The sequence below is a fragment of the Symphalangus syndactylus genome, chromosome 13 (assembly GCF_028878055.3).
Source record: "Symphalangus syndactylus isolate Jambi chromosome 13, NHGRI_mSymSyn1-v2.1_pri, whole genome shotgun sequence".
Lineage (NCBI taxonomy): Eukaryota > Metazoa > Chordata > Mammalia > Primates > Hylobatidae > Symphalangus > Symphalangus syndactylus.
In genome coordinates this window covers 31,506,527-31,529,918 of record NC_072435.2, presented here as the reverse complement: position 1 = coordinate 31,529,918, position 23,392 = coordinate 31,506,527, and the positions used below count along the sequence as shown (strand labels likewise).

General features: G+C 48.6%; 1 pseudogene; it reads left to right on the top strand.

Annotated features, from left to right (window-relative positions):
- Positions 1-16,853: 16,853 nt before the first annotated feature.
- On the top strand, positions 16,854-21,542 carry LOC129460172 (heterogeneous nuclear ribonucleoprotein M-like; annotated as a pseudogene).
- The last annotated feature ends 1,850 nt before the right edge of the window (positions 21,543-23,392 follow it).

Here is a 23,392-nt window from a genome sequence, read left to right as displayed (position 1 = left end):
AAGGGTAGGGGGCGGGGCTTGAGAAGGCGGGGACCGACCCGCGGGCCCCGATTGGCTGCAGAGCGTTCGGAGACTGGGCGAGTAGGGGCGGGGCTGATACCAGGGGTGGGGCCAGGTCCCCCACAGAAGGCCGAATAATAATGCCCATCTCCAGAAGCCGGGTCCAGAGACGACGGGGCGGGGCCAGGAAGGGGCGGGGCCTTGGGAGGGTGCCGTTTCCCGCCAAAGGAATTGGGTTGTGGGTTGGAGCCCTTAAACCACGGGGGTTCGTTCCCTGGTGCGAGGGTCGCTAGAAAGCTCCGGTGGTCCTCGGGTGATTCATTTGCAACTCACCTCAGCTTTGGAACTCCTCAGCCCTGAGTTTGGTCTTTAGTCGCCTCTGAGAACTTTAATTCCTCGAATATAAAGTGCAGGTGATCAAAGCTTTTGTCTCATATGATTGCTGTAAGGTTTAAATAAAATTGATGTATTTATTTAGGGAGCCGTGGCTCACGCCTGTAATCCCACCACTTTGGGAGGTGAAGCGGGCGGATCACTTGAGGTCAGGAGGTCGAGACCAGCCTGGCCAACATGGTGAAACCCGTCTCTACTAAAAATACAAAAATTACCCGGTGTGGTGGCACGTGCCTGTAATCCCAGTTACTGGAAGCCTGAGGCAGGAAAATCGCTTGAACCCCAGAGGCAGAGGAAGTCATTCACCTTGAGGCCACACCTAGAGAGGATGACACGTGCATGCCCACCTCCCAAGCCCCTAACCGCACCCACTCTGCTGCCTCCCCAAATTCTCTGTTAGTGGCCGTTTGGGAGGTTAACAATGAAACATGATTCCTTACTCCACCAGACAGTGTTGAAATCCTTATTCCTTCTCCATCTCTAGCCTGTTCTGTGACATTTCAGGCTTTCACATTTGCTCAAAGATTGTAGTGGTAATGTCAGAAGCTTCCTCCTGCAGCAGCTGTGAGGCCTCAGGTAATTTACAACCTCTATGAGGTTTAGTCTTCATATGTGTAAATGGGAATAATAATAAGTCATACCACCTTGAGTGTTGCAAGGGTTCAAATGAGATAATAAGGCCGGGCGCAGTGGCTCACGCCTGTTATCCCACCACTTTGGGAGGTGAAGCGGGCAGATCACTTGAGGTCAGGAGTTCCAGACGAGCCTGGCCAACATGGCAAAACCCTGTCTCTACTGAAAATGCAAAAATTAGCTGGGTGTGGCAGCACATGCCTGTAATCCCAGCTACTCAGGAGGCTGAGGCAGAAGAATTGCTTGAATCCAGGAGGCAGAGGTTGCGAAGAGCCGAGATCTCACCACTGCACTCCAGCCTGGGTGACAGAGCGAGACTCCACCTCAAAGAAAAAAAAGTTATTTATTTGTGCTTTAAAATTTTTTGTTCTTTCTTCTTTTGTTTCTAACAAAAATGCCCTTCAGAAAAAGTCAAATACTACTGCTATGATTGCTGTTATTGTTATTATTACTGAAGAACAAGCTGGATGCAGTGGCATGCACCTGTAGTCCCAGGCATTTGGGAGGCTAAAGCAGGAGGATCCCTTGAGGCCAGGAGTTCAAGGCTGCAGTGAGCTATGATCGTGCCCACGATTAGCCACTAGACTCCATCTGGGGCAACATAGTGAGAACTTGTCTTTAAAAACATGAAACTAGGCCAGGCACGGTGGCTCATGCCTGTAATCCCAGCACTTTGGGAGGCCAAAGTGGGCAGATCATGAGGTCAGGAGATAGAGACCATCCTGGCCAATATGGTGAAACTCCGTCTCTACTAAAAATACAAAAATTAGTTGGGCATGGTGGCGTGCACTTGTAGTCCCAGCTACTCAGGAGGCTGAGGCAGGAGAATCACTTGAACCCGGGAGGCAGAGATTGCAGTGAGCCAAGATCACACCTCTGCACTCCAGCATAGTGACAGAGCGAGACTCTATCTCAAAATAAATAAATAAATACTTTAAAAAATTTTTCGGCTGGGCACGGTGGCTCACGCCTGTAATTCCAGCACTTTGGGAGGCTGAGGCGGGTAGATCACAAGGTCGGGAGATCGAGACAATCTTGGCTAACACGGTGAAACCCCGTCTCTACTAAAAATACAAAAATATTAGCCAGGCGTGGTGGCGGGTGCCTGTAGTCCCAGCTACTCGGGAGGCTGAGGCAGGAGAATGGTGTGAACCCGGGAGGCGGAGCTTGCAGTGAGCCGAGATCACGACACTGCACTCCAGCCTGGGCGACAGAGCAAGACTCTGTCTCAAAAAAAAAAAAAAAATTTCACAGTGGCTTACACCCTTAATCCCAGCACTTTGGGAGGCTAAGGTGGGAGGCTCACTTGAGTCCAGGAATTCGAGACCAGCCTGGGCAACATGACGAGACCCGGTCTCTACAAAAAAATTAACAAATAAACTGAGTGTGGTGGTATGCACCAATAGTCCCAGCTACTTAGGAGGCTGAGGCGGGAGGGTCGCATGAGCCAGGAGGTCAAGGCTACAGTGAGCTGTAATCTCACCACTGCACTCCAGCTTAGGTGACAGAGCAAGACTCAGTCTAAAGGGAAAAAAGATTTAGGCCGGGAGTGGTGGCTCACGCCTGTAATCCCATCACTATGGGAGGCCAAGGCAGGCGGATCACTTGAGATCAGGCGTTCAAGACCAGCCTGGCCAACATGTTGAAACCCCATCTCTACTAAAAATACAAAAACATGAAAATAGGCCAGGCACGGTGGCTCATGCCTGTAATCCCAGCACTTTGGGAGGCCAAAGTGAGCAGATCATGAGGTCAGGAGATGGAGACCATCCTGGCCAATATGGTGAAACCCTGTCTCTACTAAAAATACAAAAATTAGTTGGGCATGGTGGCAGGCGGCTGTAGTCCCAGCTACTTGGGAGGCTGAGGCAGGAGAATCGCTTGAACCCAGGATTCAGAGGTTGCAGTGAGCCAAGATCACACCACTGCACTCCAGCCTGGTCAACAGAGCGAGACTCTGTATAAAAACAAAAACAAAAACAAAAACAAAAACAAAAACAAACAAAAAATTCCTTGGCTGCTAGAGCTTGCATTCTAGTGCAGAGAGACAAGACAATAAACTTGGGCTTGGCCGGGTGTGGTGGCTCACGCCTGTAATCCCAGCAATTTGGGAGGCCGAAGTGGGCGGATCACTGGAGGTCAGGAGTTCAAAACCAGCCTGGCCGACATGGTGAAACCCCATCTCTACTAAAAATACTAAAAAATTAGCTGGGTGTGGTGGTGCACGCCTGTAATCCCAGATACTCGGGAGGCTGAGGCAGGTGAATCGCTTGAACCTGGGAGGCAGAAGTTGCAGTGAGCTGAGATCTCACCATTGCACTCCAGCCTGGGCAACAGAGCCAGACTCTGTATCACACAAACACACACACACACACACACACACAAAATCCTTGGCTGCTAGAACGTGCATTCTAGTGCGGAGAGACAAGACAATAAACTTAGGCTGTCAGCTGGAACTAAGTGTTGGGAGAAAGCAAAAGCATCCTATGAGTGACAAAGTGAACAGCATAGCCACTGGAAAGAAGTGACATCTGCACTGAGATCTGAAAGATAAGGAGCCCATGGCATAATGTGGAAACATTCAAAGGACGCGCGTGTGAAGCCCTGAGGCAACAGAGAGGCTTCCATCTCTGTTAGCAGTGCTCACAGACGTGGTTTTACCCCCACTAATCCAGGAGACCAGCTCACACTCCCATTTTCCTGATTCGGAAGCAGATAAGGGTAATGAGGCTTGCTGTGGCCCAAATCCCTGGCCTAAGCAAGAAATCTGAACTCAGATGTTTCTGATCCTGGTCTGCATCTCCTATCAGACACCCTGGCTACCCCTGCACTCGGCTCTCTCCAACTAGACATTTCCTTCAAGGGACAGTCATTTATTCTGAGCCCAGTGTTGGGCCCTGCGATGGGTGATACCAGGGACCCAGCGGCGAACAAGACAGTTCTGGCCCCGTTCTGCTGGGACTCAAAGTTCGGGGGGGAGACAGATAGTGATGATACAGAGTGGGCAGGGCTGGGATGGTGGAGCCCGGAAGGGATGTTTGACCAGGCTTGGGGGTCAGGGAGAGCTTCCTGGAGGAGGAGGCATCAGAGCTGGGATATGAAGGAGTTGGACCAATCCCAGGGAAAGAATATTCAGACAAAGAGAATAGCAAATGCAAAATCCCAGACTTCTGGCCGGGCATAGTGGCTCACGCCTGTAATCCCAGCACTTTGGGAGACTAATGCGGGTAGATTGCTGGAGACCAGGAATTCCAGACCAGGCTGGCCAACGTGGCAAAACCCTGTCTCTTCTAAAAATAAAAAATAAAAAAAAATAGCCAGGACTAATGGCGCATGCCTGTAATCCCAGCTATTCCGGAGTCTGAGGCAGGAGAATCACTTGAACCCAGAAGGCGGAGGTTACAGTGAGCCAAGATTGCACCATTGCACTCCAGCCTGGGCAACAAAGTAAGACTCTGTCTAAAAAAAAAAAAAATTCCGGACTTCAGAAGAGTCTGGAATATTTCAAAGCACAGATCTAACTAGGCCACCCCTACTCTGAACAGCCCCAGTGGCCTCTCTCAGGATAAAATCCACTCTTCAGCTGGGCATCTGTCCACTTGGTGATTCATTTATTCAGTCATTCAACAAACCACATCCACAGAATAGAAAGAAGGCTGAGAGACATCAAACAGAAGGAGACGGATGCCCATGAGCTGACATGGGATCGTTGTGATGACTCACCTGACCAATATTTATCAAACACTGAGAAAAACAGATGAGGAGCCGGGCGCAGTGGCTCACTCCTAGAATCCTAGCACTTTGGAAGGTTGAGGTGGGTGGATCTCTCGAGGCCAGGAATTCAAAACCAGCCTGGCCAACATGGTGAAACCTCATCTCAACTAAAAATACAAAAATTAGCGGGGCGTGGTGGTACGTACCCGTAATCCCAGCTACTCGAGTGGCTGAGACAGGAGAATCACTTGAACCTAAGAGGCAGAGGTTGAAGTGAACCGAGATTGAGCCACTGCACTCCAGCCTGGGTGACAAAGCATGAAAAGAAAAAAAGGCAAGGAAAAACAGATGAGAAAACCACGAGCAAAACAGATGAAAATCCCTTCTCTGCTGGCACTGATATTCTAGCAGGGGGACACGGTCAATAAATACTAAACGTAATATACAAGTAGGCTAAGTGGGCTATCTGGCTTGTAACTTATTGTCACAAAGCAGAAAGTGCTGTGGAGTGGAGGGAAATAGATATGTATGTATGTATGCATAAGGAAAAGTGAGGAATTAGATGAATGAAGGGTAAATTGCAATAATAAATCAGGTTGGGCTCAGTGGCTTGCAACTATAATTCGAACACTTTTGGAGGCCAAGGCAGGAGGATCACTTGAGCTCTGGAGTTCAAGGTTATAGTGAGCTGTGATCGCGCCACTGCTGCACTCCGGCCTAGGGAACACAGTGAGACCTTGTCTCTAAAAAAATAAAAATTAGGTGGTCACAAAAGTATAGAAGGAGGCCAGGCACAGTGGCTCACACACCTGTAATCCCAGCACTCTTGGAGGCTGAGGCAGGAGGACCGCTTAAGCTCAAGAGTTCAAGGCTAGGCACAGTGTCTGATGCCTGTAATTCCAGCACTTTGGGAGGCCGAGGTGAGTGGATCATTCGAGGTCAAGAGTTTGAGACCAGCCTGGCCAACATGGTGAAACCCCACCTCCACTAAAAACACAAAAATTAGCTGGGCATGGTGGTGGGCACTTGTAATCCCAGCTACTCGGGAAGCTGAGGTAGGAGAATCGCTTGAACCCAGAGGGCGGTATCGCACCACTGCACTCCAGCCTAGACGACAGAGTGAGGCTCCATCTCAAAAAAAAAAAAAAAAAAAAGTTTGAGACCAGCCTGGGCAACGTTTCGAAAGCTCATCTCTATGAAAGAACACAAAAATTAACCGGGCATGGTGATGCACGTCTGTGGTCCCAGCTACTCAGGAGGATGAGGTGGGAGGATCACTTGAGACTGGGAGGTTGAGGCTGCAGTGAGCAGAGATCGCACCACTGCACTCCAGCCTGGGCGACAGAGGAACATCCTGTCTCAAAAAAAAAAAAAAATAGAGAGAGAGGGGAAAAGCAAGATGCAAGAAAGTGTGTATGGAATGGGGAAAAGCAAATGAACACAGCATCTGTTTTATTTTTTAATTTTTTATTTTTATTTTATTTATTTATTTATTTATTTTTGAGACAGAGTCTCGCCCTCTCACCCAGGCTGGAGTAAAATGGTGTGATCTCAGCTCACTGCAACCTCCGCCTCCCAGGTTCAAGCGATTCTCCTGCCTCAGCCTCCCAAGTAGTTGGGACTACAGGCGTGCACCACCACATCCGGCTAATTTTTGTATTTTTAGTAGAGACGGGGTTTCACCATGTTGGTCAGGCTGGTCTCGAACTCCTGACCTCACATGATCTACCCTCCTCGACCTCCCAAAGTGCTGGGATTACAGGTGTGAGCCACCGCGCCCAGCCAACAGCATCTCTTTTAAATGCATTGACTATTCAAGAATTTGCAGAAACTGCTAAAAGGATTTTCTTTCAGGAAGGAAAGCTGTGGCTTTGCAGTTCGGTGCCGGGACCCTGAAATCTGTCATCTTGACCTTGTATCTCACTTAGCAGCTGAAAGATCTTGGGCAAATCATTCAACTCTCCTGTCTCAGTTTGCTGGGCTGTGCAATGGGGATCACTGTAGCTTCTGCCTTGGAGATCATGGAGGGGTGAGCAGAGTTCATGTGTATGGAGTGCTTTGGTTGGTGCCCGGCAAATCACAACCCCATGGTATTTTAAGTTATGACGACCTTTTGCAGATAAAGATTATAAAGAAAGGAAAAGAAAGAAAGATTTCTTCTAGGCTGAGTGCGGTAGCTCACACCTGTAATCCCACCACTTTGGGAGGTCAAGACAGGTAGATAGTTTAAGTCCAGGAGTTCGAGACCAGCCTGGGCAACATGACAAAACCTCGTCTCTACCCTAAAAAATACAAAAATTAGCCAGGCGTGGTGATGCAGGCCCGTAGTCCCAGCTATTCTGGAGCCTGAAGTGAGAAGATCGCCTGAGCCTAGGAGGTGGAGGTTGCAGTGAGCTGAGATCGTGCCACTGCACTCCAGCCTGGGAGACAGAGTGAGACCCCGTCTCCGAAAAATAAAAGAAAAGAGATCTCTTCCAGTGCATACCCCGGGCACAGATTCACAAGCTGGGAGCTTTTCCCCTGAGGACCCAGGGACCACTGGGCAAAGGGAGGCCTGAGAGGCCCCTGAAAGACCCAGCAGCTGGTGACCGGGCTGCGGTGTGGAAGCTCTGGCAGCCCTCCGGGTAATCAGCGCCCCAGGGTTTGGAGAAGTGGCCCAGGCCAGTTGGGCAACTTGAGCACAGGCCAGGCTCAGCCTAGTCACTGCCCACAGACTCTCGGGCTAGAGGTGCCAGACAGGGGGAAGTTGCAGGGAGCAGGCTCCAGGACTCAGGAGACCCCAGAATCCTAGACCCTTCAAGGAATGTGGGGTGGGTCCAAGCCAAGAGGCCGTGGTTTGAGGGTTTGGATGATGTTGCCTGGAGTGCCTCACCCGCTGCCCTCCCCCTTCTTAGAGAGGAAAATATACCAGCTGGTCTCAGCCGGCTTTCCTCCCCCTAAGCCAAACCTCCTACCCGGATTCTGATTTCATCATTGGGAAAAAAAAAAAAAAAAAAAAGGCCTGGGGCTCGAGGAAGGGGGTGAGAGAGACCAGGAGGAGGCTGGATCCCGCAGAGCAGAGAGGCCCTTTCTGGCCTCAGTTTGCCACCTAGGAAATGGCTTTGGGTCTTATATTGTCTTGTCTTTTTTCTCTTTTCTTTTCTTTTCTTGAAACAGTTTTGCTCTCTTGCCCAGCCAGGAGTTCAGTGGCGCAATCATAGCTCACTGCAGCCTCAAACTCCTGGGTTCAGGCTATCCTCCTGCTTCAGCCTCCTGAGTAGCTAGGACTATAGGCACATGTAAACATGCCTGGCTAATTTCTTAAATTTTTTTGTAGGGGCCGGGCGCGGTGGCTCACGCCTGTAATCCCAGCACTTTGGGAGGCTGAGGCGGGTGGATCACGAGGCCAGGAGATCGAGACCATCCTGGCTAACACAGTGAAACCCCGTCTCTACTAAAAATACAAAAAATTAGCTGGGCGTGGTGGCGGGCATCTGTGGTCCCAGCTACTCGGGAAGCTGAGGCAGGAGAATGGCGTGAACCCGGGAGGTGGAGCTTGCACTGAGCCAGATCCCACCACTGTACTCCGGCCTGGGCGACAGAGCGAGACTCCGTCTCAAAATAAATAAATAAATAAATACAAACAGTAGGGCAGAGGAAGCAATCAGATATGCATTAGTCTTACGTGAGCAGAGGGATGCCTTTCCACCTGTGAAGACGAGCTATCAGTTTACATGGCCAGGGTGAAATTCAACAGAACTGTTTTAGGGTAAAAATCCTGAGGCTCACAAGGAATTTCCTTGTGGGCAAATTGTGAGGGAGATATGTAGCTTTTTTTTTTTTTTTTAATCTTTGTAGCTATCTTATTTAGGGATAAAATGGGAGGCAGATTTGTCTGACATAGTTCCCAGCTTAACTTTTCCCTTGGCTTAGTGATTCTGGGGACAGACCCAAGATTTATTTTCCTTTCACATAAGAAAATAAAAGCAGGCCAGGCACAGTGCCTCATGCCTGTAATCCCAGCACTTTGGGAGGCCGAGGCAGATGGATCACCTGAGGTTGGGAGTTCAAGACCAGCCTGGTCAATATGGTGAAACCCTATCTCTACTAAAAATACAAAAATTAGTCGGGCCATGGTGGTGCATACCTATAATCCCAGCTACTTGGGAGGCTAAGGCAGGAGAATTGCTTGAACCCAGGAGGCAGAGGTTGCAGTGAGTCAAGATCATGCCACTGCACTCCAGCACTCCAGCCTGGCTGATAGAGCAAGATCCTGTCTCAAAAAAAAAAAAAAAAAATCAGATTCCTGGACTGCTAGAATCTGCATTTAATAAATATCCCAGGGGGTTGTGGGAGTCTTAAAATTATATGGGTTTATTCTCTTAAAAGTCCAGAGATTCCAGCCTGGGCATCGAATAGTCATATAGACAGCCATAGCAAAACTCTGTCTCTACAAAAATGCAAAAATTAGCCAGGCATTGTGGCTCATGCCTGTAGTCCCAGCTAACCGGGAGGCTGAAGCAGGAGGATCATTTGAGCCCAGGAGGTGGAGGCTGCAGTGAGCCAAGATCACGTCATGGCACTCCAGCCTGGGTGACAGAGTGATACCCTGTCTCATTTAAAAAAAAAAAAAAAAAATCCAGAAATTGAAGTTCGAAATGGTTTCACTGGGCTGAAACCAAAGCGTTAGCAGGGCCACGCTCTGTTAGGAGGCTCTAGAGGACAATCTACATCCTTGCCTTCTCCAGCTTCTCGAGGTCATCTGTGTTCCTCGGTTCACGGCCTTTTCCACCGTCTTCAAAACCAGCAGCTTAGAATCTTCAAATCTCTCTGCTTCCATCATCCCACTGCCTTCATTCTCTTCCATGTGAAATCTCCTTCTGCCCCTCTCTTATAAGGGCACTCGGGATTAATTTGGGGCCCAACCAGTTAGCCCAGGATCACCTCTCCATCTCAAGATCTTTTATTGACTCACATCTGCCAAGTCTCTGTTGCCATATAAAGTAATATTCACAGCTTCTAGGGACCGGGATATCTTCGAGGGTTATTAGGCAGCCAACCACAGGAGCCATGCATGGATACAGGGTATGTAAATTCATGGGCTGGTCGGAGATTCACTAGAAAGTGAGTATAGTAGGGCCAAAGAAAACAATGGGTTCAATACCAAAGGTTGAAAAGACAAGAAAACCTAGCTACTTGGGAGGCTGAGGCAGGAGGATTGCTTGAACCCAGGAGATCAAGGCTGCAATGAGCTATGATCGGGCCACTGCACTCTAGCCTGGGCAATGTAGTGAGACCCCATGTCTACAAAAACATTAAAAAAATAGATAGATGTGGTGGCATGCACCTATAATCCTACCTACTCAGGAGGCAGCGGCACGAGGATCATCTGAGCCCAGGAGATCGAGGCTGCAGTGAGGTATGATTGTGCCACTGAACCTCAGTCTACACACACACACACACACAATCAGAGTGCATTGTAAAAGTGATTATTATTTTTTGAAAGTTTTGCTTAATTTATATACATATTTGCACACATACTGCATTCCAGGTAAAATATACATGCTAGCTAGGGTGTGGTAGCTTGCACCCAAGTCCCTGCTAGTGAGAGGCTGAGGTGGGAAGACCCCTTGAGCCTAGGAGTTCAGACCAGCCTGGGCAACACACCAAGTCCCCATCTCTAAATTAAATTCCTTGAGCTCAGAAATTTGAGGCTGCAATGATCTCACCACTGCATTCCAGCCTGGGCAACACAGCAAGACCCCATCTCTAAAAATAAAATAAATATGCTGGGCATGGTGGTTCACACCTGTAATCCCAGCACTTTGGGAGGCCAAAGCTGGCAGATCACTTGAGGTCAAGAGTTCGAGACCAGCCTGGCCAACATGGTGAAACCCCGTTTCTACTACGAATACAAAAATTAGCCAGGTGTGGTGGCAGGCCCCTGAAATCCCAGCTACTCGGGAGGCTGAAGCAGGAGAATCACTTGAACCCGCGAGGTGGAGGTTGCAGTGAGCTGAGATCACACCACTGTACTCTAGTCTGGGCGACAGAATGAGACTCCGTCTCAAATAAATAAATAAATAAATAAATAAATAAATAAATAAATAGATAAAATAAATAATCATAAAATAAATACGTGAAATGTATACATCCTGTTGTGGATCAGGTGTCTCTAGTTCAAAACTACTTGAGAAACACCGGTGTGCCAAGCCTTCTGTGGTCCATGAGTCTCACCACGTCACTCCTTTCTGCACACATTTTTTTTTTTTTTTTTGAGACGGAGTCCTGCTCTGTCGCCCAGGCTGGAGGGCAGTGGCGCGATCTCGGCTCACTGCAAGCTCCACCTGCCAAGTTCAAGCGATTCTCCTGCCTCAGCCTCCCGAGTAGCTGGGATTACAGGAGCCCGCCACCATGCCCAGCTAATTTTATTTTTGTACTTTTAGTAGACGGGGTTTCACCGTGTTAGCCAGGATGGTCTCAATCTCCCAACCGCGTGATCCACCCGCCTCGGCCTCCCAAAGTCCTGGGATTACAGGCGTGAGCCACAGCGCCTGGCCTCTTCACACATTTTTCTCTTCATTTCTCCAGAATCTTCACATTTCCACTCAGGAATCTGCTGAGTCCACCAGCCTGGGTCACGTGTCTCTCTAGGCTTCCCCCAGGCTCCTGGACTCCTAATCCCAGCCCTGGCCACCCTGGGTGGTCAAAGTCTGGGGACCACGGTTTGCCACCTCCGTTGGACTGAGGGTGGGGGTTGGCTGTCTCCACCTCTGCTGGTCCCAAGCACGGCCCTGCCTGGGGCCAGGCACACAGAAGGGTCTTCAGGAATGTGGGTTGATGCTTTGCTTTCAGAAACAGGAAAGAGGACCGGGAGCACTGGCTCACCTCTGTAATCCCAGCTACTCCAGAGGCTGAGGCTGAAGGATCGTTTGAATCCGGGAAGTGGATTCAAGTGACTCCATCTCAAAAAAAAAAAAAAAAAAAAAAAGGGGCCGGGCTCAGTGGCTCATGCCTGTAATCCCAGCACTTTGGGAGGCGGAGGTGGGTGGATCACCTGAGGTCAGGAGTTTGAGACTAGCCTGGCCAAGACGGTGAAACCTCATCTCTACTAAAAATACAAAAAACCAGCCGGATGTGGTGGCGGGCGCCTGTAATCCCAGATACTCAGGAGGCTGAGGCAGGAGAATCGCTTGAACCCGGGAGGTGGAGAATGCAGTGAGCCAAGATCACGCCATTGCACTCCAGCATGGGTGACAAGAGCGAAATGTCATCTCAAAAATAAATAAAATAAAATAAAAATTTTAAAAATTAAAAAGTAAATTAAAAATAAAAAATAGAAAGAAACAGGAAGGAAAGGAGGAGAAGTCAGGAGCGTCGCACATTCTGGCCTGGGGAACTGGAGAATGGCCCTGCCCTTCTCTTCCTACTTCCCTGATTATTTATTTAAGAGCTGGCCTCTCTGGGCGGCTCAGCCCCGCCTCCCCCAGCTGCAAGGTGGCAGGCCCCAGTGGCTCCTGGTGCAATTGTAACTCGGGGCCGGGCGAGGTGGCTCACGCCTGTAATCCCAGCACTTTGGGAGGCCAAGGCGGGCGGATCACATGAGACCAGGAGTTCCAGACCAGCCTGGGCAACGTGGTGAAACACTGTCTCTACTAAAAATACAAAAAATTAGCCGGGCGTGGTGGCAGGCACCTGTAGTCCCAGCTACTCGGGAGGCTGAGGCAGGAGAATGGCGTGAACCTGGGAGGCGGAGCTTGCAGTGAGGTGAGATGGCGCCACTGCACTCCAGCCTGGCTGACAGAGCAAGACTCCGTCTCAAAAAAAAAAAAAGGTAACTCAGGTTTCTGAGCCTTGAGGCCCAAAGCTGGGGTGGCAGGCACTGCTCTCCCCACCTCCCCCAAAATCCAGCCAAGGTGGGGACTTGTTTCCCTACCACAGCCAGGTCCCAGCCTGGGAACCTACAGGTATTTCAGGGCTCAGGTGACCTGGATGGAAAGACATTGAATACTTCCTAGGAGGCAGGATAAGACAATGGTTGAGGGGGAAATGGAGGCAGAGATGGGCCTCCCCAGCTTCTTTTGTTTGTTTGTTTTTCTTTTTGTTTTTTTTTGAGACGAGTCTCGCTGCATCACCCAGGCTGGAGTACAGTGGCACGATCTCGGCTCACTGCAACCTCCACCTCCCAGGTTCAAGCGATTCTCCTGCCTCAGCCTCCCGAGTAGCAGGGATTACAGGCCCATGCCAGCATGCCTGGCTAATTTTTATATTTTTAGTGGAGACGGGGTTTCACCACTTTAGTCAGACTGGTCTCAAACTCCTGACCTCAAGTGATCTGCCCACCTCGGCCTCCCAAAGGAGTGGGATTACAGGTACAGGTGTAAGCCACCATGCCTGGCACCCCCCTACTTCTTAGATGATCTTGGGTAACAGATTCCATCTCTGAACCTCGGGTCATCTCTGAAATAGGAGGAAAGTAATACCTACCCCAGATGTGCCAGCAGCAGTAAAGAAAATCCTAGCATAGGCCTGGGCAATGCCATGAGATCAGCATATTAGGGGCTGGGGGGCCTATTACTGTGATTGTTACTTTTTGCTTTAGAGAGCCCTATTCAGATGTGAGTCAGGCCATACAATGCGGCCTCTGAAGGCATATAACCCCGTGGGAGTGGAGGGGGAGGTTGCAAAATAGCCTTGCCCTGGGGGTCTGAAGGATCAGATATCTCAAGAGGCCAATCTACAACAGCGGTGTTATTTGCAGGAGAGTTGGGGCAGTAGCCTATCTTCTAACCTCCAGGATAATGGCTGATAATCTTTTATGTCTGCGCCTTAGCAGTACGCAGAGTCCTCTCCTCCCCGCAGCCTGATGACCTCCCATTAACTTTACAAAAGCGGTTGAGCTTTGGGCAAAGCCTGTTATCGCTTAAACTGTACCCTAAATGTCTTCCAAAGTTAGCTTGGCCCAATAGCCCAGGAATAATGAAGGTAAAGGCAAGATGAGGGATGGGTTAGCTTAGCTTACTGTTATAATTTTTCTTACTGATATAATTTTTGCAAAGGTGGGCCAGGCACGGTGGCTCACGCCTGCAATCCCAACACTTGGGAGGTCGAGGCAGGTGGATCGCCTGAGATCAGGAGTTCGAGACCAGCCCGGGCAACATGGTAAAACCCTATCTGTACTAAAAATAGAAAAATTAGCTGGGTGTGGTGGTGCACACCTGTAATCCCAGCTACTCGCGAGGCTGAGGCAGGAGAATTGCTTGAACCCAGGAGGCGGAGGTTACAGTGAGCCAAGATCGTGCCACTGCACTCCAGCCTAGGCGACAAGAGTGAAACCCTGTCTAAGAAAAAAAAAAAAAAGTTTTTTTGCAAAGGCAGTTTCAGGCCTGAGGGGACACAGGCCCAGCCCTTTGGGGTCTGAGGGGACATAGGCCTGCCCTTGAGGGGAAGCGCTGAGAGGACATGGCCCTATAAAGCCAATTCTAGGGCCAGGCGTGGTGGTTTATGCCTATAATCTCAGCACTTTGGGAGGCCCAGACAGGTGGATCACTTGAGGTCAGGAGTTCGAGATCAGCTTGGCTAAATGGTGAAACCCCATCTCTACTAAAAATACAAAAATTAGCTGGGCATGGCGGCGGGCACCTGTAATCCTGGCTACTCGGGAGGCTGAGGCAGGAGAATCTCTGGAACCCGGGAGGGAGAGGTTGCAGTGAGCCGAGATTGTGCCACTGCACTCCAGTCTGGGCAACAGAGCGAGACTCCCTCTCAAAAAGAAAAAAAAAAGCCAATTCTGAGAGTAAACAATCACACAGCACATTCCTAGTGACTATGTGGGTGTCACCCTGAGGGCAGTTGGCCTGAAGGACTAGGACATTTTGAATCTGGGAGACAGTGCTACAGTCTCAGACGCCTGGGCCTAGACAGCCCTTGAATAAACTAGCTAATGAAAGGTCCCACCTCCACTTCTCCTTTCTGAGAGAAGTGTGAGGCCTGGGGCCTGGATTTGAGAGGTGTTAGAATTTGCACTTTAGCCCAGAGTGAGGAGCAGTGTGGGTGCTGATTAACAGGAACTGGGCAAAGTCCTCCCAGAGCTGAAGAGCCCTGACATTCTGGGGGCGGGAGGGGCAGGGCAAAGGGGCTCCAGTGAGGAGCACACCTGAGGCTCCAGTGAGGCCCATGAAACCGAGGAGGCTAATCCCATCCTGATTACAGACGAGGCAACCAAGTCTCAAAGTCCCACAGCCAATGAATGAAACAGCCATGGGAGAGGCCAGGAGCTGGGAACTTTATGCTTCCAACCACCAAAGCCCTGTGGTGGGGGCCCTCATATGGCCTGAGAAAACCAGCAACACACATTCCACACAACTGCTTTCTTCCAAGGGCCAATTTACTACTATTATTATTATTATTTTGAGATGGAGTCTCACTCTGTCGCCCAGGCTGTAGTGCAGTGGAGCAATCTCGGCTCACTGCAACCTTTGCCTCCCAGGTTCAAGCAATTCTTGTGTCTTAGCCTCCCAAGTAACTGGGATTACAGTCATGCACCAACTATGCCTGGCTAATTTTGTATTTATTTATTTATTTATTTATTTATTTTAATATGGAACGCTTCACACCCAGGATTACAGGTGTGAGCCACTGCCCCCGGCCCCAGTGCCAATTAAAAAACAAAAAACTTTACTATTAATATTTTTATTTAAGGAACAAGATCTCACTCTGTCGCCCAGACTGGAGTGTGGTGGTGAGATCATAGTTCACTGCAGCCTCTAACTCCTGAGCTCAAGTCATCCTCCCATCTCAGCCTCCCGAGTACCTGGGACTACAGGTGTGCACCACCAATACATACATACATACATACAGATAGATAGATAGATAGATAGATAGATAGATAGATAGATGATAGATAGATGATAGATAGATAGATAGATGATGATAGATGATAGATGATAGATGATAGATAGATAGATAGATAGATAGATGATAGATAGATAGATAGATGATAGATAGATAGATAGATGATAGATAGATAGATGATAGATAGATAGATAGATAGATAGATAGATAGATAGATAGATGATAGATAGATAGATGATAGATAGATAGATAGATAGATAGATAGATAGATAGATAGATGATAGATTTGTTTGTTTGTGATGGAGTCTTGCTCTGTCACCCAGGCTGGAGTGCAGTGGCGCCATCTTGGCTCACTGCAACCTCTACCTCCCAGGTTCAAGCGATTCTCCTGCCTCAGCCTCTCGAGTAGCTGGGACTATGGGCACATGCCACCACACCCAGCTAATTTTTGTATTTTTAGTAGAGACAGGGTTTCACCAGAAAAAAAAAACAAAACTTATTTGCTTTATCTTTTTGCTTTCCCCTGGTCCTGTCAGCCTGATTCCTTTTCCCTAATTAGGACTCCACAACTAACGTTTATCGAACATTTACTGTAGCCCAGAGGTACAGCTTCTCAGCAAACCAATGAGTCCTATTAATATCCTCATTTTATAGCTGAGTAAACAGGTACAGACAGGTGGTGTGACTTGGCCAAGGTCTCACGGCTTAATTGATAGAGCCACATTTTTTTCTTTCTCTTTTTTATTATTATTTTAAATTTTTTAATTTTTTTTTAGAGACAAGATCTCATTCTGTCACCCAGGCTGGGATGCAGTGGCATGATCATAGCTCACTGCAACCTTGAACTACTGGGCTCAAGCAATTCTTCCGCCTCGGCCTCCTGAGTAGCTGTAATCTCAGCACTTTGGGAGGCTAAGGAGGGTGGATTGCTTGAGCCCAGGAGTTTGAGAACAGCCTGGGCAACATGACGAAACCCCATCTCTACAAAAAACGTAGTATCTGTGTACCAGCTACTCGGGAAGCTGAGCCTGGGAGGTCAATGCTGCAGTGAGCTGTGATCGCAACACTATACTTCAGCCTAGGTGTTGGAGTGAGACCCTGTCTCAAAACACACACACACACACACACACACACACACACACACACAGCCTGACAGAGGCACGCACTGTTGAAGGTGCTAACATGGAAGAGAACGAAAGTGACAGGCCAGGTGCTGGGCCTCATGGCAGCATTCAAACTCCTAGAGCCAGCTATGCCTGAAGCCAGCACATCGATTCCTGATGTCGCTGAAGAGTTACAATCAGGTTTTCAGCCACTTGAAACAGAAAGAGACCAAACGTACCCAGGGGAAGGACAAGTGGATTCAGGCCACTGATATGGCAATGGGAAGTAGGGTTCATGGAAAGGGGAAAGGCGGGACCGTGTAAAAGTGAGTGGGAACACGACCCATTCCAGGGGACAGACAGCAGATCATCGGGGTGGCTGCCATGCAAAATTTATAAGGGGTCATGGTGAGGTAATGGTGCCACCTTTCAATTGCAAGAGAAAGGGAGAAGCCGTGACTATTGTGAAAGAAAAATAGAATCTCAGGACCCCAAATTCACAAGGCCAAAGGGAAAGTTAAGCTGGGGAACTGAGGCACCAGTACTGTCTTCTTTTTGTTCCCAGATTGCTGTAATTTTCCAACCCCGTATCATAGCTTAATTTACTTTTTTTTTTTTTTTCCTGAGACAGAGTCTCGCTCTGTTGCCCAGGCTAGAGTGCAGTGGCGCAATCTTGGCTCACTATAACCTCCACCTCCCAGGTTCAAGCAATTCTCCTGCCTCAGCCTCCCAAGTAGCTGGGACTACAGGCGCCCGCCACCACGCCTGGCTGATTTGTTGCATTTTTAGTAGAGACGGGGTTTCACCGTGTTAGACAGGATGGTCTCAATCTCCTGACCTCGTGATCCACCCACCTTGGCCTCCCAAAGTGCTGGGATTACAGGCGTGAGCCACCACGCCCGGCCGTTTTTTAAATTTTATTTTATTTATTTTTTTTGAGATGGAGTCTCACTCTGTCGCCCAGGCTGGAGTATAGTGGTAAGATCTCAGCTCACTGCAGTCTCCACCTCCCGGGTTCACGCGATTCTTGAGCCTCAGCCTCCTGAGTAGCTGGGATTACAGGTGCCTGCCACCATGCTCAGCTAATTTTTGTATTTTTAGTAGAGACGGGGTTTCACCATGTTGGCCAGGCTGGTCTTGAACTCCTGACCTCAGGTGATCCACCCGCCTCTGCCTCCCAAAGTGCTGGGATTACAGGTGTGCACCACTGCACCCGGCCAATACCGGATTGTATCATGAAGGGAGAAGGGCTTCATGCAGGATCGGTGGGGACCATCAAAGGGTCTAAGCAGCAGAGTGACACAATCACGTTTGTGTTGGTAGAAGCTTCTGCACTCTGACACATTTGCTGGTGGGTGTGGAAGTTGATACAGCCTCCCTGGAAAGCCATTAGGCAAAAGGCCTTAATTTTAGATCCTCCCACACCCTTTGACACAGCAGTTCTTCTCTGAGGGATTTATTCCATGGCTATTGTCTTGCATGTGAAAAATCACCACAGCCCTGCTTGCAGTAGCAAAAGACTAGAAGCAAACTAAGCACATATCAGGAAGGAACCAGCAAAGTATGTTATGGCCCATTCATGCTATGGAACACTAGGCAGCTGTAGAAAAGAACAAGCCACGTTTACAGGCATTGCACTGGCATGCTGGTAAATATTTAACCAGGCCGGACATGCTATACTTCCAGCATTTTGGGGGGCCAAGGTGGGAGGATGGCTTGAACCCAGCAGTTTGAGACCAGCCTGGGCAACATAGCAAGACCCCTGTCTCTACAAAAAAATACAAAAATTCGGCTAGGCGTGGTGGCTCATGCCTGTAATCCCAACACTTTGGGAGGCCGAGGTGGGCAGATCACTTCAGGCTAGGAGTTCAAGACCAGCCTGGCCAATGTGGCAAAACGCTGTCTCTACTAAAAATACAAAACTTAGCCAGGGGTGGTGGTGCGTGCCTGTATTCCGAGCTGTTTGGGAGGCTGCAGCATGAAAATCACTTGAACCCAAGAGGTGAAGGTTGCAATGAGCTAAGATCACACCATTGCATCCAACCTGGGCGACAGAGCTGGACTCTGTCTCAAAGAAAATACAAAAATTAGCTGGGTGTGATGGCACGTGCCTATAGTCCCAGCTACTCAGGAGGCTGAAGTGGGAGGATCGCTTGAGCCCAGGAGGTCGAGGCTGCAGTAAACTCTGATTGCACCACTGCACTCCAGCCTGAGTAACAGAGCAAAACCGTCCATATATAGATATATATATATATATATATTTTTTTTTTTTTTTTTTTTGAGGCAGAGTCTCTCTCTGTTGCCCAGGCTGGAGTGCAGCGGCGTGATCTCAGCTCAGTGCAAGCTCCCCCTCCCAGGTTCACCCCATTCTCCTGCCTCAGCCTCCCAAGTAGCTGGGCCTACAGGTGCCCGCCACCACGCCCAGCTAATTTTTTGTATTTTTAATAGAGATGGGGTTTCACCATGTTAGCCAGGATGGTCTCGATCTCCTGACCTCGTGATCTGCCTGCCTCAGCCTCCCAAAGTGCTGGGATTACAAGCGTGAGCCGCTGCGCCCAGCCAATATATATATATATATATATATTTTTTTTTTTAAATTTAACCACCAGCTCTCTAGGGAAGAAACAGCCCTGATTTATACCATTTGCCAATTTCTACAGTGTAAATATTCCCACTGTGGTTGATTTCAAGTTACTGACAGGATGTCATTGGATGTGGAATTCAGAAGAGACAAGCAACCACCCACTATCACTCAGGATTTCCACCAGGCAGAGGTAAGTAGCCTGGAGAGCATAGATAATAGTAAAAATGTAGCAATTAGGATGCAAGGCTGCAATACATTTGAATTATTTAGTATATTTGTTTTTAAACATAATTTATCTGTAACTTTGTATCATTTAATTGTTAATAATACCCATGTTTAACAACTGGTTGGTGAAATTCCCAAAAGTGTAGCAATCTGCTCTTGAGAACTGGCCACAGCACACACTGAGACACAAATGGATCTTCAAGAAGAGAAAGCAAAAGCCAACTTTTGGAAACTGGCCTAGAAGGTTCTACACTGCTCACTCCCTTCTTAATTTTAATTTTTTTTTTTTTTTTTTGAGACAGGGTCTCACTCTGTCACCCAGGCTGGAGTGCAGTGGTGCGATCACAGCTCACTGTAGCCCCTTGGGCTCAAGCAATCCTCTCATCTCAGCCATCTGAACTACAGGCACGCACCACCGCACCCAGCTAATTTAAAATTTTTTTTTTTTTTGGAGATGGAATCTCACTATGTTGCCCAGGCTGGTCTCAAATTCTAAGGCTCAAGTGATTCTCCCACCTCGGCCTCACAAAGTGCTGAGATTACAGATGTGAGCCACTCGCCCAGCCGTCATTGTATTTCTGTACAGTACTGTCTTTCTCCCCCACTAGAATGTCACCTCCACAAGGGTAAGAACTTGATCTATTTTGGATTGTTTTTTGTTTTTGTTTTTGTTTTTTTGCCATATGCCCAGTGCCTAGAACAGCACTTGGCATATAATAGGTACTTAATAAACCTGTGTTGAATAAATAAATTTACTATTTATTTATTTATTTATTTATTTATTTATTTTGAGACAGAGTCTTGCTCTGTCGCCCATGCTGGAGTGCAGTGGTGCAATCTTGGGCCACTACAACCTCCGTCTCCCGGGTTCAAGTGATTCTCCTGCCTCAGCCTCCCGAGTAGCTGGAACTACAGGTGTGTGCCACCACACCTGGCTAATTTTTTATATTTTTAGTAGAGACGAGGTTTCACCATGTTAACCAGGATGTTCTCAATCTCCTGACCTTGTGATCTACCCACCTCGGCCTCCTGAAGGGCTGGGATTACAGGTGTGAGCCACCGTGCCCGGCCAATTTACGCTTAAGGAAAAAAAAAAGGTGCACCAGCCTGGACAATATAGTGAGATCCTGTCTGTACAAAAATTTTAAATAAATTATCCAGGTGGCATAGGCTTCAGCCTCAAGTGCATGGCTGCTCCCATTGACCACGTGGGCCAGACCATAGAGCACATGGGCTCTGGCGTGGAGCACACTGGCCCTGCCATCGAACGCAGGGGCCTGAACATGGAGCACGTGGTGCTTGCAGGCATGGAGGCTGGCTTGGAGCACATGGGCCCCATGATGGATCACGTGGTCACTGGCCTAGAGCACATGGGTGCCAAGAGCCTCGTGTGCACGGGCCTGGCCATGGGTGGCAGTGGCAGTGCCAGCTTTGACTGTGCCATCGGTATGGAGTGTGGCAACTTTGGAAGCTTTGCAGGTTCCCTTGGTAGAGCAGGAGACCATGCTCCTGGGGGTGGCCAGGAAGGCATGCCAGATATTTGTAAAAAATCTCCCATTCAGGCCGAGCGCGGTGGCTCACGCTTGTAATCCCAGCACTTTGGGAGGCCGAGGAGGGCGGATCACGAGGTCAGGAGATCGAGACCACGGTGAAACCCCGTCTCCACTAAAAATACAAAAAATTAGCTGGGCCTGGCGACGGGCGCCTGTAGTCCCAGCTACTCGGAGAGGCTGAGGCATGAGAATGGCGTGAACCCGGGAGGCGGAGCTTGCAGTGAGCCGAGATTGTGCCACTGCACTCCAGCCTGGGTGACAGAGCGAGACTCCGTCTCAAAAAAAAAAAAAAATCTCCCATTCAATTTTACATGGAAGATGCTAAAGGACAAATTCAACGAGTGTAGCTACATGCTGTACACTGACATCAAAGTGGAGAACAGGAAGTCTAAGGGGTGCGGTGTGGTTAAGTTTGGGTCCCCAGAGGTGGCTGAGTCTGCTGGATGATGAATGACATGAAGCTGAGTGGCCAAGATTGATGTTCAAATAAATAGAAATGCTTAAGCATTGCCTTTTTTAAACATCAATACCAGACCTCTGAATTTGTATTTTTTCTTGATAACTTTTTTTTTTGAGACAGGGTTTCGCTCTTGTTCCCAGGCTGGACTGCAATGGTGCAATCTCGGCTCACCACAACCTCTGCCTCCCAGCTTCAAGAGATACTCCTGCCTCAGCCTCCTGAGTAGCTGGGATTACAGGTATGCAATACCACGCCGGCTAATTTTGTATTTTTAGTACAGACAGGGTTTCTCCATGTTGGTCAGGCTGGTCTCGAACTCCTGACCTCAAGTGATCCACCCGTCCTGGCCTCCCAAGTGCTGGGATTACAGGCATGAGCCACCACAGTGGCTTTTTTTTTTTTTGAGATGGAATCTCGCTCTGTCGCCCAGGCTCAGTGCAGTGGGAGTGCGATCTCGGCTCACTGCAAACTCTGCTTCCCGGGTTCACGCCCTTCTGCCTCAGCCTCCCGAGTAGCTGAGACTACAGGCGCCCGCCACCACGCCTGGCTAATTTTTTATTTTTATTTTTGTATTTTTAGTAGAGACAGGGTTGCACCATGTTAGCCAGGATGGTCTCGATCTCCTGACCTTGTGATCTGCCTGCCTCAGCCTCCCAAAGTGCTGGGATTACAGGCATGAGCCACAGCGCCCAGCAGCTTTTTTTTTTTTTAATTTAGCATTTTAATTTTTTGTTTGTTTGTTTGAGACAGAGTCTCACTCTGTTGGAGTGCAGTGGCGCAATCTCGGCTCACTGCAACCTCCGACTCCCTGGTTCAAGCAATTTTCCTGCCTCAGCCTCCTGAGTAGCTGTGATTACAGACACATGCCACCACATCCAGCTAATTTTTTTTTTTTTTTTTTTTGTATTTTTAGTGGAGACAGGGTTTCACCATGTTGGCCAGGATGGTCTCGAACTCCTGACTTCGTGATCCACCTGCCTTGGCCTCCCAAAGTGCTGGGATTACAGGTGTGAGCCACTGTGCCTGGCCAATCATTTTATTTATTTATTTATTTATTTTTGAGAGAGTCTTGCTCTGTTGCCTAGGCTGGAGTGCAGTGGCACAGTCTCAACTCACTGCAAACTCTCTCTCAGGTTCAAGCAATTCTCCTGACTCAGCCTCCCAAATAGCTGTACTACAGGCACTCACCACCACACGGGGCTAATTTTTTTTGTATTTTTAGTTTCACCACGTTGGTCAGGCTGGTCTCACCTGACCTCAGGTGATCCACACACCTTGGCCTCTCAAAGCGCTAGGATTGCAGGCATGAACCACCACGCCAGACCACTTGTTAACCATTTAAATTTGTTGGCTGGATGTATAAAGATGTTAAAAAAGCTTGAACCCAGGGAGGCAGAGGTTTCAGTGAGCCAGAGATCGTGCCATTGCGCTCCAACTGGGTGACAAGAGCGAAACTCTATCTCAAAAAAGAAAAAGAAAAAGATGTTTAAAAAAAGTTGCTTTTTAGGCTAATTTAATTACTTTTTTTTTATGACTAAGGTTCCATTTGACTGTTTGCTTTGAGATTGCACTGTGCGCAATTTTTTCTGTAGTTATGGCGTCTTCTTGACATTGAATATGATTTTGATAATAAATACTGGTTCTTGAAAAAAAAAATAAGCCAGGTGTACTGGTGCTGCCTATAGTCTTAGCTACTTAGGAGGCTGAGGTTGGAAGATGGCTTGAGCCCAGGAGTTGGAGGATGCAGGTGAGCCCTAATTGTGCCACTACACTGCAGCCTGGGTAACACACACACACAGAGAGAGACCCTGTCTCAAAAATAAATAAATGAGGCCAGGCAAGGTGGCTCACGCCTGTAATCCCAGCACTTTAGGAGGCCGAGGTGGGCAAATCA